The sequence below is a fragment of the Mobula hypostoma genome, chromosome 2 (genome assembly GCF_963921235.1).
Source record: "Mobula hypostoma chromosome 2, sMobHyp1.1, whole genome shotgun sequence".
Classification (NCBI taxonomy): Eukaryota; Metazoa; Chordata; class Chondrichthyes; order Myliobatiformes; family Myliobatidae; genus Mobula; species Mobula hypostoma.
Genome location: NC_086098.1, coordinates 183,472,735 through 183,488,317, shown reverse-complemented (window position 1 = coordinate 183,488,317; position 15,583 = coordinate 183,472,735).

Here is a 15,583-nt window from a genome sequence, read left to right as displayed (position 1 = left end):
CCCTCCTGCGTGTAAGCAGCAGCAAGCAACCATTACCCCCTCCCCCCACGAGCAAAAAAAAGCATCGGCACCCACCACCGAGCACTGAAGCATGCAGCAAAGCATCAGCAAAGACACAGACTTGCAGTACCCCAAAGACTACTCATTCACCCAGTATCTGACATAGCACAGGCTCTCTCTCTCTCTCCCTAATAAGGGAGAAAGAGGTGTCTCTGTTTCACAGCGAGAGGGGAGACATAACAAACAACTCGCTGGTTTACAATGTTAAAAGTCCATTGCGTCACTCTTTCCGAGCTCTATTCCCGGAGATCTCCGGTCTCTGAGCACACAGCCAGAGATCTTCCGACTCCCATGACATACTGATCTCCTGCCAGGACATCGACCTTTAATCGAGATCCGCCAGTCTCTAGAGCCACGAGGCCCCTAAAGGCGAGCTAAGCTCTTAGTCCACGTCCTTGTCATGTTGAGTAACGGCCAGTCGTGAAACCCTGAGAGCGGGTTCCATTCCTGCAAAGAACTGAAATCAGCGTGTAACTCCAAGTCAGGATCTTCAAAAGAACCCTGAAAGGGAAAAATAGAGATATTAGAGATGGAAATAGAACTATTTCCGAAGATGTAAGCAATGTCACCGTTTAGTTCCATCATAACTTAAGCTCCATCCTCCCTCTTTTCACGAATGGTTTGGGTTAGTGAGTTGTTGGCATGCTATGTTGGCACCAGAAGCATGGCGACTCTTGCAGCTGCCCAGCACAATCCTTGCGGATTTGATACAAAATAACATATTTTGGTGTATGCTGTGATCTTTTGATGTACGTGCAGCAAATAAAGCTAACCTTTAAACAAAAGACACAGAAAATGGTTTTCTATCACTAAAGGTTGTAAGAGACCTTCAGAGAGCCATTTCATAGTCCTAGAACACTACAGCGCAGAAACAGGCCTTTCAGCCCATCTAGTCCATGTCAAACCTTTAATCTGTCTAGTCCTGTTGACCTGCATTCAGACCATAGTCCTCCATACCTCTCCCATCCATGAACCAATCCAAATTTCCCTTCAATGTCAGAATCAAACATTTCATTTGATGTGTTACTGTAATAATTACATTTTAGTGACATTTAAAATGTGAAGGTAAGATTCTGATTTTCAGACAAAGCAGCTCTTCACTGACCATCAGAATTCAGCTGTTTGCATGTAGAAAAGCAACAACTCCCTTCTAATCTATTCAGTTCACTAAATCTGATCACAAAGCGGGGCTGTGTTTTCAGTTGGACTGAGTTTATTCTGAGAATAATGATTGGTGTATTAATTCCTGTCTTCTGGAAGATCATTTGCTTTATTCTTCCATAACCCTATTTATAATATGTGAGATAGAAGAAGTACTATTATACTAAGAAGGTTTATTTAATTGCACAATCAAAATTAATGGTGATTTGTTGTATGAAGAGTAATAAAGCCGATAAAACTCTCAGAGTAGAGGTAGTGGTAGTATAACGTTTAAAAGACATTTAGACAGAAATATGTACAGGTGTTTCCAACTTTCCTTTATGCCATGGACCAATGCCATGAAGCAAGCAGTTCATGAACCCCAGGTTGGGCACCCCAGTTTAGAGTGATACAGGCCAAATGCAGAGACATGGAACTAGCTCATGCAGACAGTTTGGTCGGCGTGGAGCTTGAGCCAAAGTATAGTTTCCATGCTGTATGACTCCATGACTCTATAAATAGATGTGCTTTCATTGAAATTTGGATAATTAATATGCGACTTGACAGGATGAATAGGGCTATTGTTTACCCTGGTCGGAGTGGCTTGTGAAATGTATCAATCACCGTCTCCAAGTTCACTGGTCATCACTCAGACCAATGAAAAGATATTTCTTCATTCAGTACTGGTGAACTTTTGGAAAACACTTCCCAAAAGAAGCTCAGTTGCTGAGTGTATTCAAAACAGAGACTTTTTATACATTTAGAGAATTAGAATATTTAGGGTTACTGCAAGGAAGTGACATTTAGGGAAAAAATCAACCATAACCTCATTGAATGGTGGAGAGTCACAAATAGCTGGATTGTTTATTCAGTTTTCTCATTTCTATTCATTTATCATTGACTCCCTGATTTATGAGAAACAAATTATCTCTGAATCAAACATACTGAATGCCTAGTTTTTTTGTTACAGATCCAAGCTAAATGGTACCATTCAAAATGGTAAAATACCTCTCATTCTTTCCAGGAATCACTTCAATGAAAAGCTGACTTCACAGAGAAAGCCAAAATGGTAATTTTGTCTTTGGCAAATTCTACAGTTCGGAAGCTACAGATTACCACCTTCATAAACAGGAGGAAAAAATTGCTTTGCAACTTTCCTGTTATAGTTCTGCAACTGACACTCTTATTTGAAGAACTTTTTCACGTCAGGCCACAACTAGATTCTGGAAGAATAGAAGTCACTGTAAACAAACATTATTTAAGCAGATCTCTTGCTTTGTTTCTCTTGCTCGTTTGGGGGAATGAAAGCTTGTTTTTGTTTTAGCAACAAAAGGGTCTGAAGTTGAAATGGGAAGTAGCAATACAAAAACTTTGTACCTAAGAGAAGTTCACTTTGTCTCAATGGGCATTGATTATGTAAGATTGCCGCCCAATGACATATCACGCCACAACACATGAGGCAAATACCTCAAATCAATTTGTTTACTAATCAGAATCAAGTATTATCAGTATTTTTATAACATTAAATTTGTTGTTTTGCAGCAGCAATATGATGCAAAGACATAAAATTACTATAAATTGCAAAATAACTAAATAGTGCAAAAAAAAGGAATAATGCGGTAGTACTGTAGTTGTGGACTGTTCAGAAATGTGATGGTTCAAGGGAAGAAGCTGTTTCTGAATCACTGAGTACAGATCTTTAAATTCCTGTACCTCCGCCCTGATGATATATTCCAGATAGTCAAGAACCTATCAACCTCCTCTTTGAATAAACCCAATGACTTTGGCCTCCACATCAATCTGTGGTGTGACTGGGTGGCTATTGTAGGCTAAGAAACAATTGGAGCAAGGTCAATGTGAGGTTCGACAACTGCCAGAGCTACATGGCGGCAGTTATTTGGTAGGCTGAATGTATTTGCCATGCCTGAGGTGTGATCTGTCTCAATTTGACTAGTACTGGCAACAAAAGGGATTGAAGTTAAAATGGGAACTAACAATAAGAAAACTTTGTACCTAAGAGAAGTTCTCTTTGTCTCAATGGCCATTGATCATGTAAAGCTGTTGCCCAATAACAATAGAAAAGCAGACCTTCTCTCTTTTGATAGAAATCTGCTTCTGGACAAGTATCCTGCACCATATAGACCCACAGAAATCAATTTTGTGCAAGAAATATCAAAATATGTTTTATGTTTTTTGTAACATCACTGAATGCCCAATAACCTTAGTGGGATACGATTTTATACAATTGGAAATGTGGCCAAGTGGTTAAGGCATCAGTTTAGTGATCTGAAGGTCGTTAGTTCGAGTCTCAGCTGAGGCAACATGTTGAGTCCTTGAGCAAGGCACCTAACCACACACTGCCCTGTGACAACACCGGTGCCAAGCTGTATGGGTCCTAGGCCAACAAGGGTGGCATGGAGTGGGGAGACTTGCAGCATGGGCAACTGCCAGTCTTCCATACAACCTTGCCCAGGTCTCAGTCAACATCGAAATCGATGGACAGCCGAAGAAGGAGGAGAAGAAGAACTGGAAACTCCACAACAAAGGGTGAGAATTTCAGATTGTATGTTGTGTACTTTCTCTGCTATTAAATGGATCCATTGAACCATTGAAGCAGAAAATAGAGAAAAGATAAATAATGGCTAATGCCCAGGATTTGCTCCCGATGTTTATCACTAATCTGAAAATCAAGATCTGTTGCCATGAATGTGAGTTGTTACACAATGAATTTTCATTTGTAGATAATAGGGTCTGCTTTGTTCACCTTCCACCTGTCACCAAACATTGGTGAGCTAGTGTATTGGCAGAAAGATAATCATGGTCATTACCCTGTGTGGTTGATGTAGTCATGGAGTCATGGAGAGATACAAGTCTATCAGTCTGTCATCCACAGTGACCATCAATCACTCATTGAAACTGATCTTCCCTTCACTCCATTTGTTAGTCTGCCCACATTCCCACCAACTCCCCCCAGGTATACCCACCTGCACATTAGATGTAATTTATGATAGCCACTTACACTATCAGCCCTCACATCTTTTGGATATAACAGGAATTGAATTGATTTGAATTGACTTTATTACTTACATCCTTCATATACATGAGTAAAAATCTTTAGGTTACATCTCTGTCTAAATGTGCAATGTGCAATTTATAGTAATTTATAATAAATATTATGTACAACAGGATAGTCAATATAACATAGAAATACAGTTGTGTCAGCATGAATTAAGCAGTCTGATGGCCTGGTGGAAGGAGCTGTCCCAGAGTCTGTTGCTCCTTGCTTTTATGCTGTGGTACTGTTTCCTGGATGGTTGCAGCTGGAACAGTTTGTGGTTGGGGTGACTCGGGTCCCCAATGGTAGGAAACATCTAGAGGGAGTTAGAGGGAGAATTTGCAAACTTCACACAGACAGGGACTGAGCTCAGGATTGAACCTGAGTCTCTATCATTGCGAGGTAGCAGCTCTACAGCTGGGCCACTCTGCCACCACTATCCAGAACTCAGTCATCGTCTTTTTGATATACTGTATATCACGGGTGTCAAACTACCGGCCCGCGGACTGCATCTGGCTCACAAAGGGGTCCAATCCGGCCCGCGGGATGATTTGGTGGGAGAAAAAGTATATTCACGACCATTTATTATGTATCTGTACAGCACTCGCTCTCTCTCCCACCGCTGTCTATCCTGCCTGCTGTGCCGGCAGCTTGTTGTGTGTACTTAGAAAACAATAGGCAGCAGTTAACCACCCGCTGTGCATAAGCACCTACCACCCTGCACTGAAGACCACTAGGGCCCCACTTACGTCGTCAGACACAGTATAAACACACAGAGTACTCCGGTAAGTATCACCTATAGCAAGGCTGAGACTGTTTGCTGCTGTGGTTCAAAATGCTTTCCAAGAAAAAAAAAGTTGACATTGAAGGTCGGATATTCAACGATAATTGGAAAGATCGTTTTTGCTTCTGTGAGGTGTGACGAGAATACACATAAAATTAAGATGTTTGCTGGTCTGGGTTAGCATCAGTGACATCAGCAAGTGGTCTGCCACCTGCCCTCAGGGGAAGGAGAGATAAGGAACAATGGAGCAGCGTCTGGAGATGTGTAATGAAGGGACGGGGGAGAGAGAGCTGTCTGGAGCGGCTCCCCCCTTTGAACCTTGAACTGTTTGAAGTGATGGACAGGCGATACCCCAGCAGGGGGATAAAAAGGGACCGGTTCGCTAAGGCAACACACGCCACCCGAGGTAACGAGACCCTGGAAGCGGTACGCCTCTCACGAGTCGGTGGGAAGTACCATTCAATGGCCAGGGTGGAAAGGTACGATCAGCGGGAACCCGGTGTGTGTCCGCCCTTGCCTGGGTGCCGGGTTCACTGCAGAGGATCGACCGCATCTGGAGGAGGGGTCACAGTCGGTGACCTCAGGTGACATCACCAAGGACCTGCCCAAAAGCTGCTTGTGAGCCATATCGTCAGTCTGTGAGAGCTGTGTCTGAATGATCAGTTGTTCCTGTTCCCTCTCTCTCTCTCCCCCGACGTTGTCCATCGCCATGGCAACGATTACTGTGAACTGAACTACTAAACTGGACTGAACTTTGAGTCACTTTGAAATTTGGTCATTTACCCCTAGACAACGATAGAGTTTGATTGATGCTGTTATCTTAATTCTGTGCACATGTGTGTTTATCATTGCTGAACTGTTGCATTTATTATCCTTTCGATTACTGTGTTGCTTATTTCTTTAATAAAACTTTCTTAGTTCTAGTACTCCAGACTCCAACTGAGTGATCCATTTCTGCTGGTTTGGCAACCCAGTTACGGGGTACGTAACATAAGTGGGAGCTTGTCCGGGATTTTGAACGCTAAATTTGGGACGGAGTAAATTGATTGGGTTAAAATTCCCGAAAGAAAGAAAAGACAAACAGCAGAAATGGAGGCTGAGGAATTTATAAAGGTGCCGACCTTGGAGGCATTAGAGGATGCCAGGAAATCGGAATTGATAGCTGTGGCCAAACGGTTGAATCTTGCTAAGGTGAAGTCGACAATGAGGAGAGAGGAGATACACAGAGCTATTGTAGAGCACTATGTATCTAAAGGTTTGTTTCCCCAAGGTGAGCTGGGGGTGGTGTCTATTGAAAAACCTGCTGGAGACGCAGTACAGGTACAGCTTGAAAAACTGAGACTCGAGCACGAGTTCCGGGTACGGCAGTAAGAACACGAAGAGAAGCAGTTAGAAAGGGAGAGAGAAGAGAAAGAGAGAGAGAGACAGTTAGAGAGAGAGGAGAAAGAGAGGCAATGGGAGCGAGAAGAGAGAGGGAAACAGAGGGAAAGGGAATTTGAGCTGGAGAAGTTAAAGATAAGGGCCGAGAAGGGGCTCGTGCCGAACCAAGGTGGAGGGTTCCAGGCGACCCAGGAGGTTAGGCTGGTTCCCCCATTTGACGATACCGACGTGGATCGGTACTTTCTCCACTTCGAAAAAGTGGCTATAAGTCAGGAATGGCCGAGGGATAAGTGGGCTGTGTTACTTCAGAGTGTACTGAAAGGGAAAGCCCAACAAGCTTACTCAGCTTTGTCCGCGGAAGATGCCCAGAGGTATGAGGTGGTGAAAAAGGCCATCCTCAGGATTTATGAGTTGGTCCCGGAGGCATACCGGCAGAGGTTCCGGAATGCGAGGAAACAGTGGGACCGCACGTATTTGGAGTTTGCCCATGAGATGCAGACATATTGTGAGCGTTGGTGCGCCTCGAAGGGGGTAGAGGGGGATTATGACAGACTGCTACAACTGATCCTGATTGAGCAGTTTAAAGGTTGTGTCCCTGAGGGTATGAGACCCTACCTCGATGAGAAAGAGGCAGCCACGTTAGCCGCAACTGCTAAGTTAGCGGATGAGTATGCGTTGACGCATAAAATGAAGTTTGCCCCGAGTAAAGGCTAACAAAAGGGTCGTCAGGACGGCGGGGAGAGTCCGCCGGAAAAGTCAGAAAGTAAGCCGGGGACTAGTGGAAAGGATAAGGTAGACCGGGAGGAGTCTGGTAGGAAGTCTCCTGGGGTCGTCTGTTATAATTGTGGGAAAGTCGGACACTTTGCGTCCAGGTGCTTTGCCCCAAAGAAGGAGACGGGAAAAGGAAAAACGGCAATGTTGAATGGCTGTATCGAGCTGTTAAGCGAACCGCTAGGGAAGGACAGGTCTGAAAAAGTCCAGGAAGGGCGCGAGAGGTTTATCTCGGCCGGATTGGTGTCAGTGAAGGAGGGGTTAAAACCGGTTCCAGTGCAGATCTGGAGAAACACGGGAGCGTGTCAGTCACTGATACTGAAGAGTGTATTAGAGTTTAGCTCAGAGACCCAGACTGGGGAGGTAGAGGTCAAAGGTGTTGGGGAAGGGACAGAGTCAGTTCCTTTGCACCAGATACACTTACAAAGCAACCTGGTCTCTGGACTAGTCACGATCGGGGTGAGGTCCGAATTACCGATGAAAGGCGTGGAAGTCTTGCTCGGTAATGACATCGCCGGTGGAATCGTGTTCCCAGTCGTGAGATTGACAGGTCAGCCTGCCAGCATTGAGGCCCCGCCCATGGACTCACAGGTTCATCATGGGGCTGCGGTGGTAAATTTAGCTGAGACGTTTCTGCCAACCTTGTACGAGAAGGGGGTAGAAAATGAAAAGAAGGAGTGTAGTGAGACAAGAGGTAGTGAGGGAGCTGGGACGGACGTAGCAGTAGCCAGGAAAGAATTTGTGCAGACGCGGGAGCGAGACGAGGGGCTGATGGTTGTGGCAGAGACAGCTCTCTCTGACACAGCTTTAACAAGGGAACTAGTAGACTATTGTGTGGAGAAGGAAGTGCTAAGGAAAAAAGGGAAATCAAGTACAGTACCCGCAGATGAGGAATGGGGGGGTGGTGCAAAAGAGTTATGGGGATGAGGTTTTTAACATGGCCCACGAGGTACCCCCCGGTGGACATTTTGCGGTGCTGGAGGAAACAGTTGGTGGAATCATGAAAGAGATTTACCGGCTGCCCAGGGGGAAGAATGTTATTGATCATGACCGACGCGAATTGAGACAGTCACCGGCTTTTGATATGCTAACAAACCTAGTCGGTGTTAGCGTGGAAATCAATGAAGCTAGGGGCCCCCTGATAAGAGGAAAAAAACATTTTGAAAAGATTAGTATGGGATCGATCAGATGGGAGAAGGCTATTGTTTTGGCCAGGTCTACTGATAAGGTCTCTCCCTTAATCCCCGAACAAAGCGAATCTTTAGAAGAAGTAATTAAACGACTCGCACCCGTGTGTTTGATTGTCCCGAGAAAATGCAAAGAACTGGGACGTTGGGTGATGTCTGTTACAATAGGGCAGCCTAGTAAAGAACACCCATATATAATGAGTAATTCAGTGACTAAAGGGCTGAGGAACACAGAGGTGTGTATTGGCAATTTAATACGGCTGTCTGAAGCCAGCTTGATAGTGAACCTTGAAAAAAATGAATTCGGCCACACGAGGGTCACTTACCTGGGAATTGTGGTGACACAGGGGCAGCTGGCAGCGATGCAAGCTACAGTGCAGGCTATTGCTGACCTCCCAACCCCGACAGACAAGAGGGCCCTCAGAAGGCTCTTGGAGATGGTGGGGTACTGCAGGAAGTTTTGCAATAACTCTGCGGTCAATACCCGTCCCCCTCCTACTAAGCCCTTGCGAGAGAAAACTGAGTCGGAATGGGACGACCCTTGTTATTGTGGTCCGGGACAAAGCCAAATGAGAGGTTACATTGATCGCAATTCATGTGTTTTTGGCCACTATGAAGTTTGCTGAGTTGGAGCCTGGTCTAAGGGATTATTAATAACACGTGTAAAAGGAACAGAAAATGTGATGACTGTCTGTCAAGGTGTTGACAGCTTCAAACTCGCTGTGTTAGCCAAATAGCTGATAAAGATGTATATTTGTGTATGTATCAAATAATGTATTCATGTTTGTAATTTTTACCTCCCGGTAAAAATCCTTAAAGGGGGGAAGTGTGACGAGAATACACATAAAATTAAGATGTTTGCTGGTCTGGGTTAGCATCAGTGACATCAGCAAGTGGTCTGCCACCTGCCCTCAGGGGAAGGAGAGATAAGAAACAATGGAGCAGCGTCTGGAGATGTGTAATGAAGGGACAGGGGAGAGAGAGCTGTCTGGAGCGGCTCCCCCCTTTGAACCTTGAACTGTTTGAAGTGATGGACAGGCGATACCCCAGCAGGGGGATAAAAAGGGACTGGTTCGCTAAGGCAACATACGCCACCCGAGGTAACGAGACCCTGGAAGCGGTACGCCTCTCACGAGTCGGTGGGAAGTACCATTCAATGGCCAGGGTGGAAAGGTACGATCAGCGGGAACCCGGTGTGTGTCCGCCCTTGCCTGGGTGCCGGGTTCACTGCAGAGGATCGACCGCATCTGGAGGAGGGGTCACAGTCGGTGACCTCAGGTGACATCACCAAGGACCTGCCCAAAAGCTGCTTGTGAGCCATATCGTCGGTCTGTGAGTGAAGCCGTGTCTGAATGATCAGTTGTTCCTGTTCCCTCTCTCTCTCTCCCCCCACGTTGTCCATCGCCATGGCAACGATTACTGCGAACTGAACTACTAAACTGGACTGAACTTTGAGTCACTTTGAAATTTGGTCATTTACCCCTAGACAACGATAGAGCTTGATTGATGCTGTTATCTTAATTCTGTGCACATGTGTGTTTATCATTGCTGAACTGTTGCATTTATTATCCTTTCGATTACTGTGTTGCTTATTTCTTTAATAAAACTTTCTTAGTTCTAGTACTCCAGACTCCAACTGAGTGATCCATTTCTGCTGGTTTGGCAACCCAGTTACGGGGTACGTAACAGAGGTCAACGGCAAACCTGTGTGTCTGATATGCTCGCAACAAGTGGCTGTGGCAAATGAGTACAATATCAAACAACACTATGAGACATCACACAGAGAAAAATATGACAAGTACGCAGGATGACGCAGAACGCAAAAGGTAAAGGAGCTTGAAGCAGTTCTGAAAAAACAGTAATCAGTGTTCACCAAAAGTCGAGAGACTCATGATGGAGCTGCCAAGGTCAGCTATATTATTGCCAACAAAATAGCTGCTGCGTGGAAGCCATACTCAGAAAGGGAATTCATCAAAGCATACATGCTGACGGCGGCTGAGCTGGTGTGCCCTGAGAAGAGACAGGCTTTTGGTAATATCAATTTGTCAAGAAATACTGTGGCAGAGAGAATCGGGGATCTTGCTGGAGATTTGAACAGTCAACTAAAAGACAAAGTGAAGTCATTTATTGCCTTCTCTATTGCAATTGATGAGAGCACCTTCGTGACTGATGTAGCTCAACTGGGAATATTTATTCGTGGTGTTGATGCATCTTTGACCGTCACCAAGGAGATTGTGGAGATGGTACCCATGACAAACACCACAACGGCGAACCACATTTTCTCCAGCCTCATTGAGGCCTTGGACAGACTGGGGGTTGACTGGAGTCACGCTGTCAGCGTGGCAACAGATGGTGCACCATCCATGGTCGGGAAAAAGGCAGGAGTTGTTGCGAAACTCAGAGAGAAAGTTCTGACAGAGAATCCAGAGCAGGAATTCTGGAATTTTCATTGTATTATACACCAAGAAGCGTTATGTAGCAGGAGCCTGAAAATGGACAATGTCATGGATGTAGTAATCAAAACGGTTAATTTTATTAGAGCCAAGGGACTCAACCATCGGCAATTTGACACTCTTTTGTCCAAAAGTAATATTGGACACGGCCTACCCTACCACACTGAAGTCCGCTGGTTGAGCAGAGGGGTTAAGCTCAAACGTTTTTCAATTACGTGAGGAAATTGGACTATTCATGAATGAGAAAGGGAAGCCAGTGGCAGAGTTGGATGACCCAGACTAGCTTCATGATCTTGCATTTTTGGTGGATATAACAGTGCACTTAAATGTGTTTAATGTTAACATGCAAGGCCGCAACAAACTTGTTACAGAATACTACGACAGCGTTCGTGCCTTTCACATTAAATTAGGCCTGTGGGAGATGCAGCTACCCCGGAGCAACCCAGCTCATTTCCCCTCTTTGCAGTCTGTGAGTACCGCTCATGGGAATAATGACAACATGGACAGGTACAAGGACAAAATATCACGGCTGAAAAGTGGGTTTCAGAATCGTTTCCAAGTCTTCACTCACTATTTTGCTTGCCGTTTGCCATCAACGCAGCATCAGATGTGCCGGAGGAACTCCAAATGGAACTAATTGAAATTCAGTGTAACTCGGCTTTGAAATATAAATTTGAGGTATCTATCAATACCTGGGACCGATGTAGCCCAAGATGACAGACTTTGCCTCAAAGATCCTTTGCATGTTCGGGACAACATATCTCTGTGAGCAGGCGTGCTCCATAATGAACATTAACAACTCCAAACTACGCTCGCAGCTGACACACAGACATCTAAATGACATTATGAAAATCACAACTGCCCATAAATTGGTCCCTGATGTTGACAGGCTGGTTAAATCCAAGTGATGTCAGGTGTCTGGAAGCAGCAAGTGAAAAATGAGTGACACTGTTCGATGCACTGCCACATGTAAGCAAAATGCATTATGAAATATTGAGTGTCATAATATTGTGATTCATTCATTTTCTGACTATTGTAAATGTGATCACTTCAATAAAAATTAGAGGCTAACTGTGTTCATTGTCTGAGTTTGATTGCTGGAAGCAGGCTAATAAAAATTAGGTGCAGTTGTGTACAGTAGCCATTTGTCTGCTAATGTTCGATTTCAAATGGTTCATTAATGGAAAGGGTGTGGCTCCCAAAACAATCTTAGCCAAAATTGCATCTTTTGTTCTCTCTCTCATCACAACTTTCTTGTAGTCTATGACTGTAAGTTAATACTAATCATAAAAATAATGTTTGCTCGGCAATCTTCTTCGTAAGAGACGAAATTCGTAAAATGAAACACTTTGTAGTTATAGCAGAGACTGAGACACATGAGAGCAGGTTGAGAAAACGAAGGCAACAAAAGCTGTGGGAGCACGCACACGTGCGTTCATGCGTGCACAACTGATCCGGCCCGCATGAAGTCGCATTTTGCCCAATCCGGCCCGTGACCTAAAATGAGTTTGACACCCCTGCTGTATATTGAGGAACCAGAGTGCTGAATTTTAAAGCATACTTATGTTAGAAATAATAGAATTAAATGATATAAACAGGGACATGACCAAGAAATTGCTGGTAGTTCATTGGTGATTTGTTGTAATATGCCTCCTTTGCCATCATCTCCTTTAGATAGTGGTTTAGCATATAGTGCATTTTCGACCCTAATCATGGAAGTGTTGGATATAGTGTGGTCAGAACCCTTGGTAAACTGCTCGGAAATATTTGAAATATACCACAGGCTTTGCAGCATTGAAAGCCCAAATGTTGTGACTGTGAACAAAGTCACCAGAGAGACACTGAAGCTGGTGAATATATAAGTCTTTATTCAGCACAACAAGCAGGCATCATTGGAGACACTCTCAGTAGAGGCTTCCTGTCCCAACATTACTTCATTATTTTATATGTCAAAGAACAAAAGTAACAGGACAACTTCTATAGCTACAATGCATTCTTAATGCTTCTTTTGAGTCAAGATGTGTATTGATTGCCGCTGTCTCTGGGCTGCATTAATGCATATGCAGACATCTCAGATCAATGGGGTGTTTATTGCATTCAAGCATAAGCAGTCATCTCAGGTCAATTAGGTGTTTCCTGATCTGCAGTTAACCCCAAAGTGCAGTTCCAGGAAGATCACTGTTCTGAGTTGCATTTTAAAGTCAATCTACAATCCATATTCAGATCTGAAGGCTGGTTGCTATTGAAATTAATATTTGCTATATTCCATATCTGCAGAATACATCTGACAGAGTGCATGATGTATATAATCAGATATTTGGTCTGGATGTCCTTATTCATTGAAGTGAAGATCAAATGACCGTGAAAGAGAGCATTTGCCTCAGTAAGTTTAAACTGCCTCCTCAGAGACCAACATATTCAATCTCATTTCTCCTTCTTTCACTGTGACTCTGAAAACTATTTTCTTAATGGTAGTACAACACCATTTGGACCTTTATCTTGCATTCACAGAGTACCTTTAGCATGGTAAAATATTGCAAGTTGCTTTGCACAAATTTAACTCGGTCAAAAATTTTAAACTGTATACTGCATCTCAAGTAATTTCATTTAAAATAATTAAGTAGACATTCCTTCAGCTAAAAGAATGGCACAGTTTCAGGTATCACAGTTCTGCATCAGGGACAGTGAACAGTGAATCTTTTGTAAGGTAGGTTGTTTTTGGCATGTGCATATAGTACTTCAGATTTATGAGGATATTGTAGTTGTCAAAAAATTCAGCTCACGAATAAAGATAATGCATCTGAAGTTTTTTTTGCATAGTAGGGGAATTAAGGGTTATGGGGAAAATGCAGGTAGTAGGAGGTGAGTCCACGGCCAGATCAGCCATGATCTTATTGAATGTCAGAGCAAGCTCGACAGTCTAGATGCCCTTATATTCTTATGTCATGTAAAAAGTTTTGCAGACAATACAATCCATATAAAAAAAGACCCAAATGCATTCATCAGTTGAGTTTCATGTCGCACATTTAAGGCCATTTTTTTTTTAAATCTGGTGTTAGATGTTAGGAGTCTGGCTGAATCTTTCTTGAATCAAAAAGGAAGGCAGGAAATACAAAGGTTTCCTGGTCTCTTTTTGAAGTCTGGCTGAGTGTGCCTTTAGATGACAATAGACCATACCCCAGGTCACCTGCCATATGGTCTGTGGCCTCAGGCAATGAACCAGAAAGACTTGAGGAAAAAACAATAGAAAGAAATATATGCATTTTATAGAGCGCCATTTACAGCCTCGAATCTCTTAAAGTTCTTTAGAATCAATAACAATTATTAAGTCAACATCTACTACAATATAGAAGCTTGACAGTCAAATGCACACGGCAGGCTTCTACAGAACCAGTGATCCAAAACACAATGCACTTTTATTGTCTAATTAATAATTTAACTTCAGGTTAAAGATCATGACATACTTAGTGTTCAGGGAAGGTTGGATAAGCAAATGAGGGAGTGTTTTGTGGGTGTGGCTTGGATTTCCAACATCTGCAGATTTTCTATTGTTTGAGAATGGAATAATGATTAAATTAATAGATTAACTGAAGGGTAAAGACCATAAAACCATACGATAAAGGAGCAGAATTCTCATTTGGTCATAGAACATAGAATAGCCCAGCACATTACAGGCCCTTCAGCCCACAATGTTGTGCTGACCCTTAAACCCTGCCTCCCATATAATCCCCCACCTTAAATTCCTCCAAATACCTGTCTAGTAGTCTCTTAAATTTCACTAGTGTAACTGCCTCCACCACTGACTCAGGCAGTGCATTCCACGCACCAACCACTCTCTGAGTAAAAATCCTTCCTCTAATATTCCTCCTTGAACTTCCCACTTCTTACCTTAAAGCCATGTCCTCTTGTACTGAGCAGTGGTGCCCTGGGGAAGAGGCACTGGCTATCCACCCTATCTATTCCTCTTAATACCTTGTATACCTCTATCATGTCTCCTCTCATCCTCCTTCTCTCCAAAGAGTAAAGCCCTAGCTCCCTTAATCTCAGATCATAATCCATACTCTCTAAACCAGGCAGCATTCTGGTAAATCTCCTCTGTACCCTCTCCAATGCTTCCACATCCTTCCTATAGTGAGGTGACCAGAACTGGCCACAGTACTCCAAGTGTGGCCTAACCAGAGTTTTATAGAGCTGCATCATTACCTCGTGACTCTTAAACTATATCCCTCGACTTATGAAGGCTAACACCCCATAAGCTTTCTTAACTGCCCTATCTACCTGTGAGGCAACTTTCAGGGATGTGTGGACATGTACCCCCAGATCCTCCTGCTCCTCCACACTACCAAGTATCCTACCATTTACTTTGTACTCTGCCTTGGAGTTTATCCTTCCAAAGTGTACCACCTCACACTTCTCCGGGTTGAACTCCATCTGCCACTTCTCAGCACACTTCTGCATCCTATCAATGTCTCTCTGCAATCTTTGACAATCCTCTACAGTATCCACAACACCACCAACCTTTGTGTCGTTTGCAAACCTGCCAACCCACTCTTCTACCCCCACATCCAGGTCGTTAATAAAAATCACGAAAAGTAGAGGTCCCAGAACAGATCCTTGTGGGACACCACTAGTCACAACCCTCCAACCCGAATGTACTCCCTCTACCATGACCTTTTGCTTTCTGCAGGCAAGCCAATTCTGAATCCACCTGGCCAAACTTCCCTGGATCCCATGCCTTCTGACTTTCTGAATA